At 46.6% G+C, this 6,891-nt stretch overlaps 1 protein-coding gene across 1 annotated transcript in view; it reads left to right on the top strand.

Annotated features, from left to right (window-relative positions):
- LOC108234843 (serine/threonine-protein phosphatase 2B catalytic subunit alpha isoform) overlaps positions 1-6,891 on the top strand; it is a gene marked incomplete in the record, with an annotated part of 95,711 nt that overhangs the window by 638 nt on the left and 88,182 nt on the right.

Genomic DNA, 6,891 nt, shown 5'->3' with positions numbered 1-6,891 from the left:
TATAATGGAGGAAGAAAGAAGGGTGTTAACTGTGACAGCAGCTGTGAACTAGGAAGTGAGGGGGGGACTCCAGCTTTGCAAGAATTTCACCAAAAAAAAAAAAAAAAATTCTAATAAAAAAAAACAACACAACCCCCCCTTCTTTCTTCTCCTTCTTGTCTAGCATGAGGGCTGTCAGAGTTTCATATTCACATCAAATGCCCTCACTGTGCACGCTGAAATCTGCAGGCTTCATAAAACAATTGCTCAATCCATATTCTGTAACCCCCACCACCACCACCACAGCCACCACCCCCCCACCATGATTTATTCCAGTGCCACATGATGAGGTGGTTCTGACAGAAAGAACGCAATAAAGATCACAATCTGAGGAGCTCCTCCATCCATTTTCTGTTTAGATAATATTCAAGAAAATGTCTCTCTGCAGGATGATGGAGTGTGTTTTATTGTTATTGTTATCTGTGTGTGTGTGTGTGTGTGTGTGTGTGTGTGAGGGAAAAACAGCACTAACCGACCTGAATTCTTCTCCTTTTTTTTTTTTTTTTTTCGTCGTATTCTGGCGCAGCAACAAAAGAAATTCAAGAGAAGCAGTTGCGTTCACGGCTACATGTGTGTGAAGGCGGGTTCCTTATGAATATTGCAGGAGAACGCACACACACGCAGGCGTTCGCACGCACACACACACACAGTCCACAGCAACTTGAAGGCTTAATGAAAAATGGATACGACAAGGTTCGGCTTTAAAGAGGTTTAAAAATTTCACACGGCTCGGATCTGAGGCTCGGCTCTTTTAGGCTTCGGATCCCACATCTCTGCTGTAACACACACACACACACACACCTCAACGCCTCGCCGCAGCGAGGAGCCGCGCTCATCCCGATCAGGTTAAAGCACATCGATCCGGACGTCAGGGAGGCACGCTGGGGGTTGGGGGAACCCGGCTTCCATTCATCGTCGACTTTCCAGAAGTCGGCGTTGTTTTCGTCGTGCAGCGTTCGCTGTTCTGCCAACACAGACGGCGTGCTGTGTACAAAGCACCTCACCAACATGGCTGCAGGCCGTGAGGCGCGAGGTGGTTTTCAGTGTTTCTTTGCCGTCCAGCAAAGGGTGCCGGTCCAAGTTGTCACGAAGTCCACCTGCTCCGGCAGAAGGAGGCGTCGAAGGCGATGGCGTCGTGACGCTCCAGAAAGGAGCCGCGGCGGCAGATCGGGTTACTCAGGCGGCATCAGGACGTGGAAACGGTTTCCCTGCGCTTTTCCTCCTCAGATCAGTCGCAGATTGACTACGTTCCAATCTGTAACTGAAGAGTTATTTTGTGTTTTTGTTTGTTTTCCACCTAAAGCTGCTGAATCTGTAACTATCCCCCTAAAACTAACATCAGGCTTTATAAGAACTCATTAATTCAGTTTTATTTGGACCATTTTCACGATCGAACTTCTGACGGCTCAGTCTGAGGCGTTTGCGGCTTCTGTACTTACTAAATTATTTAGTCTGTGTTAACAAACACGGTTGGACGGTTTGGAGACAGAAAAGACAGTAGATGTTGAGGTTGTCCTTGGGAGGGACGAGGATGGACAGGATCAGGAATGAGGTCATCAGAGGTCCAGCACAGGTTGAAGGACTTGGAGATAGTTAAGAGAGGACAGACTGAGACGGTTTGGACATGTGCAGAGGAGGGACAGTGGGTATATTGGTAGAAGGATGAGAGACCAAGAGAAGACATCTGAATGCAGTTAGTTGGAGTGAGGACAGAGGATGCAGAGGACAGAGTTAGATGGAGGAGGACGACTCGTTCCCTGAAGAGGGAACAGCTGAGAGAAGAAGAAGACAATATAGCGTCCCAATCCTGAGCCTTTAGTCTTATTTGTTCCTGATGTTTCGTTTGGTAACTCTGGTGTTGTCCCCCCCCTCTCGTCTCAGTCCCTCCATCTGTCCCGCTCCTCGCGTCTCTTCTGTCTCTTCATTAACTCACCATCCCGGCTGCGTCTGTCAGTCGACTCGCTCCCGCCCCGATCTGTCGAGGCGTGTTGACGAGGGAAGGCTTTCCTTTTGAAGGTCTACTATCTTACCTGCCGTCGCGTCACAACTCCGGTCCGTACGCTGTTATTCACAGGCAGCAGCAGCTGGCTGTAGCACTTCTGGTGCAGTCCTGCGTGATTATTTATGGGGACCGCTTCCCAATAACAGCATACCCTCACAAATCACCAGTTATTAGTCGGTTAACGGCGAGCCGTGAAGAGTTTAACAACATATTAATGAGCGGTTTCAGGACGTCAGATGAAAGGGTGAATATTAACTCCTAACGTGGAGCCAGCCTTCACCCGTTCACCTTCGTTCTTTCAATATCAAACAGTCGGCGGTGAGGTGAGGTGAGCACCAGCTTGTTTTGGCCTTTAGGGACAAATCTTTTTATAGAAATGAATAAAAAAACAAACAAAATGAGCTGCTTCGGCGTGTGAACAGGGTGTTAAATCTGTTTTTATGAACTCATGAATAAAGAGCCCTCAGTGTTTAATTTAAAGGTTTGTAAACACCAAACCTCACTCAGCAGCCCAAATGTATGAAGATTTTTTTTCCCGCGTTTATTTGGCTTAAACCGTTCCATTGGCTTCTATAAGCTTCAGAAAAAACACTCTACAATCCGGCAGAGTAATGAGAGAAAATCAAAATAAAAAGTGACTCTTTTCACTTCTTTCAGTGGACTAAAACTGGTACTGTTTTCCTGACCAGCGACACCTGCTGCTCAGGAGGAGAACTGCAGCGAGGTTGTTATAAACCGATCATAAGGATCAATAATATTACAAGGAAAAAATGAAAAGTTGTGTTTTATTATTAATAGAAAATGCCTTTTCCTGAAAGGAAAACCTGATTTAATTTAATTTAATTGTTTTGACCAAGACCTGTTGGAGCTTCTGGTTTTTGTTAGGAAGTAGAAATATTAGTCTCAGTAACTGACAAAATCATTCTGTTTAGTTGAATATTACTGTTTGAAATTAAAACCTATATTGAACTGCATCGTATCAGGATTAAAGGGCGAACCGCATCAAGTTTTTGGTCACGTTTGGAGACAGTTATTGTCTTCAGACCTCAGATACACAGGCCTGCTGTCCTGTTTTTATTACTGCAGATTTGTTGTTGTTTGTTTGTTTGTTTGTGACAGGAGTTGCTGTAGCGCCTCACGTTTCAAAGGGAGAGTTTTTAATCTGAGCCTCTGACTGCTCAGACCATCGATCTGCTGCAGCGGCGCTGACGCTCCGATGGCAGCTCGTCGATAGCTCGCCCAGTCAAGGTTAATGGTCGGCAGAGGGGAACGCAGATGGAGATAACAATTATTAATCACGCCGTCGCGGTCGTGTTGTTCAAAGCCCCGGCTCGTCACTTCCACTTTTTAGACCTCAAACTCGCTTTGGCGTCTGTTGTCCACGTTTTTAAGCTTTTCACAAACAAGAACCCGCCGAGGCGTACGTCAATGTGCAGCATCGGGAACGCTGGGATGGTGCGAGGGAAAAAAAAAAGGCTTCTGTCGGTCCGAGAGCGCCCATGGACACAGCTCTGTGAGTGACGGGGATAAGAAAATACAAAACCCGGTATTTATTGCGGGATGTCCACTTCTCGTGTCGTGAAGCCCTGCGATATCTGCGCCCTGATGCCTTTTTTAAGACATTCATTCGGGTTTGAGGTTTTTTTTATTTTTGATCCCGAGTAAGTGCACCTTTACTGCTCATTAGATTAAAGGGGAATTAAGGCTCTGTTGTGGATTTAGAGCCCAGAGAAAGCAGCGGATTTGGGCAGATTAAGATTCATATAGGGGGATAAAGGCGGCTCTGCTCAGAGGATGTAATCTGACTCCGTGCGTTAGCTGCCGCTGCTGCTTGTTCATGCGAGCGAATGGCTGTTTTTATTTTTTTTTTAAAGAAAAGAGGAAGAAGAACTGTACACCTGCGCTGACATCTCTTTTGATCGTCGCTAATCTTGTGAGCAGAGTTTAGGGATTTGCGAGCTTTCGCGCCGTTGAGTCATTTCGCCCGCCGCAGGTTGTAACTGGCGCTTTCCGTCAGGACGCCTCACGCAGCGCCCCGATTCCCGCAAGGAACACGAACAGAAGGGGCACAAGGGGCAACAGAAGCCGCCTAAAACACCTGACGGGGGGGGGTGGCGTGTCGTCAGACGGCTCTCCGGAGGCGGCGCAATGTTTTTTGCCGTTCTTGTAGGCCGCCCGGTTTGCAGACAGCGTGCGGGAGGGAGGGACGGGGGGAGGAGAGGGTGACCCAGTGGACAGGGTCGGTCACTTCACCCTCCCAGCAAGGGTGGGAGGAGCAAGGACTGAACGCCATGGATCCAGTCGTGTTCACACACTCGTGAACTGCGGCTCGATTCGCTTTAGGAAGAGTTCAGACTCTGCCAAATCCTGTTTGTTTGTTTTTTTTAGCAAAATTTAAAAGCAAATAAGTGACTTCAGCTCGATTCATTAACCAACAACCAACGTGGAAGAAGAGGCCTTTCAGGAGCAACTTGTGTGTGGGTGTATAATTTTCCTCACAAATGTCATTTTAAGCGCCGTCTTCGTCGCGAACGCTTTCAGCTTCAGCCCGACGTTGCTTCCACCTTCAGGCCCTAATGAATTCATCCGAAGGAATCAAAACCAAAACGCTTTCCTCTAATATCGCTAATAATGCTTTTATTTACCAAGTTAATGTCTCACGGTGTCCAATTTACACCCACCCAACAGACCTAACACGACTAACTGTGTCATAAGGATAAAAGATAATGTAAGTATTGAGATAAATGATGTAAAAAAATTAGGTCGTTATTGTCAAGGCGGGGATGGTGTGGGAGTGGAGGCTCGAAAAGCGCTGAACGGACGGAAAAAATAATGATTTTAAGTCAGATAATCAAACTTTTTTACTAAATTTTACCATTTTAACTTGGGCTGCATGCTGTTAGGAAGTCATACAATCACAATATTGTTGAATATGTCATGACAACGATCTGGGAATAATCTGTTCTCACCATTTCACATTCTAAAATCGGTCATTATACGCATTGTTTTGTCGGCCATGATGGTCGTGGTGATCATCAGAATCAGAAGAGATCCAGCCGTTGGTTCAGGTTCATACTGGTACGGTTGTAGATCCATTACTCCCGCCAAGTCTTCTGACATGACATTTCTTTGTTTAAAAAAAGGCTTCTTCTATTTCCACTGGTAAACAACCGGACAGTAGCGCCGTTGGTGGCACAGCGCTCGTCATGAAATGTTAATTTTTTAAGATCTGATTTCAGTTCAGCTTTAAAGGCACGACTTTAAGATCCTCTTCGTCTTCTATAAGCCGTTTTCTTTAGGCTGGACGCGTCTTACGTCCCCCCCACTCATTCTCTGTCCTCGTTTCGACAGAATTCAGAAAGCCCGAAAAACTAGTAATCGAGACCGTTTTTAAAGGTTCCCAGAGATCCTCGTTGCCGGGAAGCTAGCTGAACGTGAAGGAAACGAGGAATGGTTTGAAACCCTCCCGCGTGACAGGAAACCGATCCTGCCAGCTGTTAGCTGCCGACTCGTGTCCACCTCGTGTCTGAGACGTACGGCACGTAGAGCAGAGGCTCTGTATGTCAGCAAACGTCAAAAAAAAACAAACAGAAACACAGATCTATCGAGTGACTCGAACAAGCAAATTAGCTTCTGAATCTTCTGCAAAGTCTGATCTTGAATACCAATCAGTTAGTTGTTTTTTTTCCCATTTTGCTTTGTGTGGCACACTCATTACTGTTTATTTATGATATTAATGTAATCCAAGCATGTCTGATGAAGCTAATCTGCAGCTCAAACTTCATGTCCCCGGGCCGTAGGTTGGGCTACGTGGCATCAGTGCTTTACATTCAGACGTGTTGCCCTGAAGTGGTTTTCTGGTTTGTAGCTTCAGGCCTTAAAACGCGGTTTGACATTTTCCAGCTAATAGCTTTTGACTCTAAAGTCGAGTCAGTGAAGCGAGTCACGGTGAATGTCTCGGCATCCTCCATCGTCTGTTTTCAGCAAACAGCTTTTTTTTTTTGTTTGTTTGTTTATCGTGAAGCATTTTATTGCAGCGATACTACTTTGAGCGTCAGATTCTGTTGTTTGTTGTAGGTTTGTCATAGATTCGGCTAAAGGAGCGGGAACAAGTTGTGTTTTTCAGACAGGCTGCTGGTTTTAAAAACAAAAAGAAAAAAAAAAGGGACACCAAGTTACCAACCTTAGCTTGACCGAATCCAACTCGGCCGTTTTACGTTTCGACTCGACGCCGGTGCAGTCCAGGCGCCGTTCTGTTCCCCGAATGACTCATAGGTCAGGGTTTACTGGCGTTCGACTCGCGGCGTTGCTGTTTTCAGGTCCCCGCCGTCGTTCCTCTGTTGAAACGTTAAACACACAGCGTTACTGAAAAAAACAAAACCAGAACACCGCTGTGTGTCAGGAAGGGCACGGAGGAGGGGAATCGTTACTATGAGCCCCTTTAAAAAGGGACGTACAGGCTGCCATTTTATGTTGGCCGAATACCAACAAATCTCAAAAACTAATGGTGGATCATTTAATCCCCTGCAGAACTCTGGCTCCGACAGATTGGACCTTTGTCCACGTAGCAGCCAAATAAAGTCAAATAATCGGTTTCAGATACCCCCGATCTCAGTTTTATCCGTACGAAGCCGACCTGTCCGCAGAACCCAGGACCTCTCCACCGCCACGAGCGGAACGTTGGACCTGTAAGCTGGAATGGGCTCCGAGACTGGACCAGCTCTATACTCTTAGCAGGGTCCTTGAGGGTGCATGGGAGTTCGCCCAACCAGTCTACATGTGTTTTGTGGACTTGGAGAAGGCGTTCGACCGTGTCCCTCGGGGAATCTTGTGGGGGGTGCTCCGGGAGT

The sequence above is a fragment of the Kryptolebias marmoratus genome, linkage group LG7, assembly GCF_001649575.2.
Source record: "Kryptolebias marmoratus isolate JLee-2015 linkage group LG7, ASM164957v2, whole genome shotgun sequence".
NCBI lineage: Eukaryota > Metazoa > Chordata > Actinopteri > Cyprinodontiformes > Rivulidae > Kryptolebias > Kryptolebias marmoratus.
Note: the sequence above shows the minus strand (reverse complement) of the source record. Positions and strands in the feature narration are given on the sequence as shown.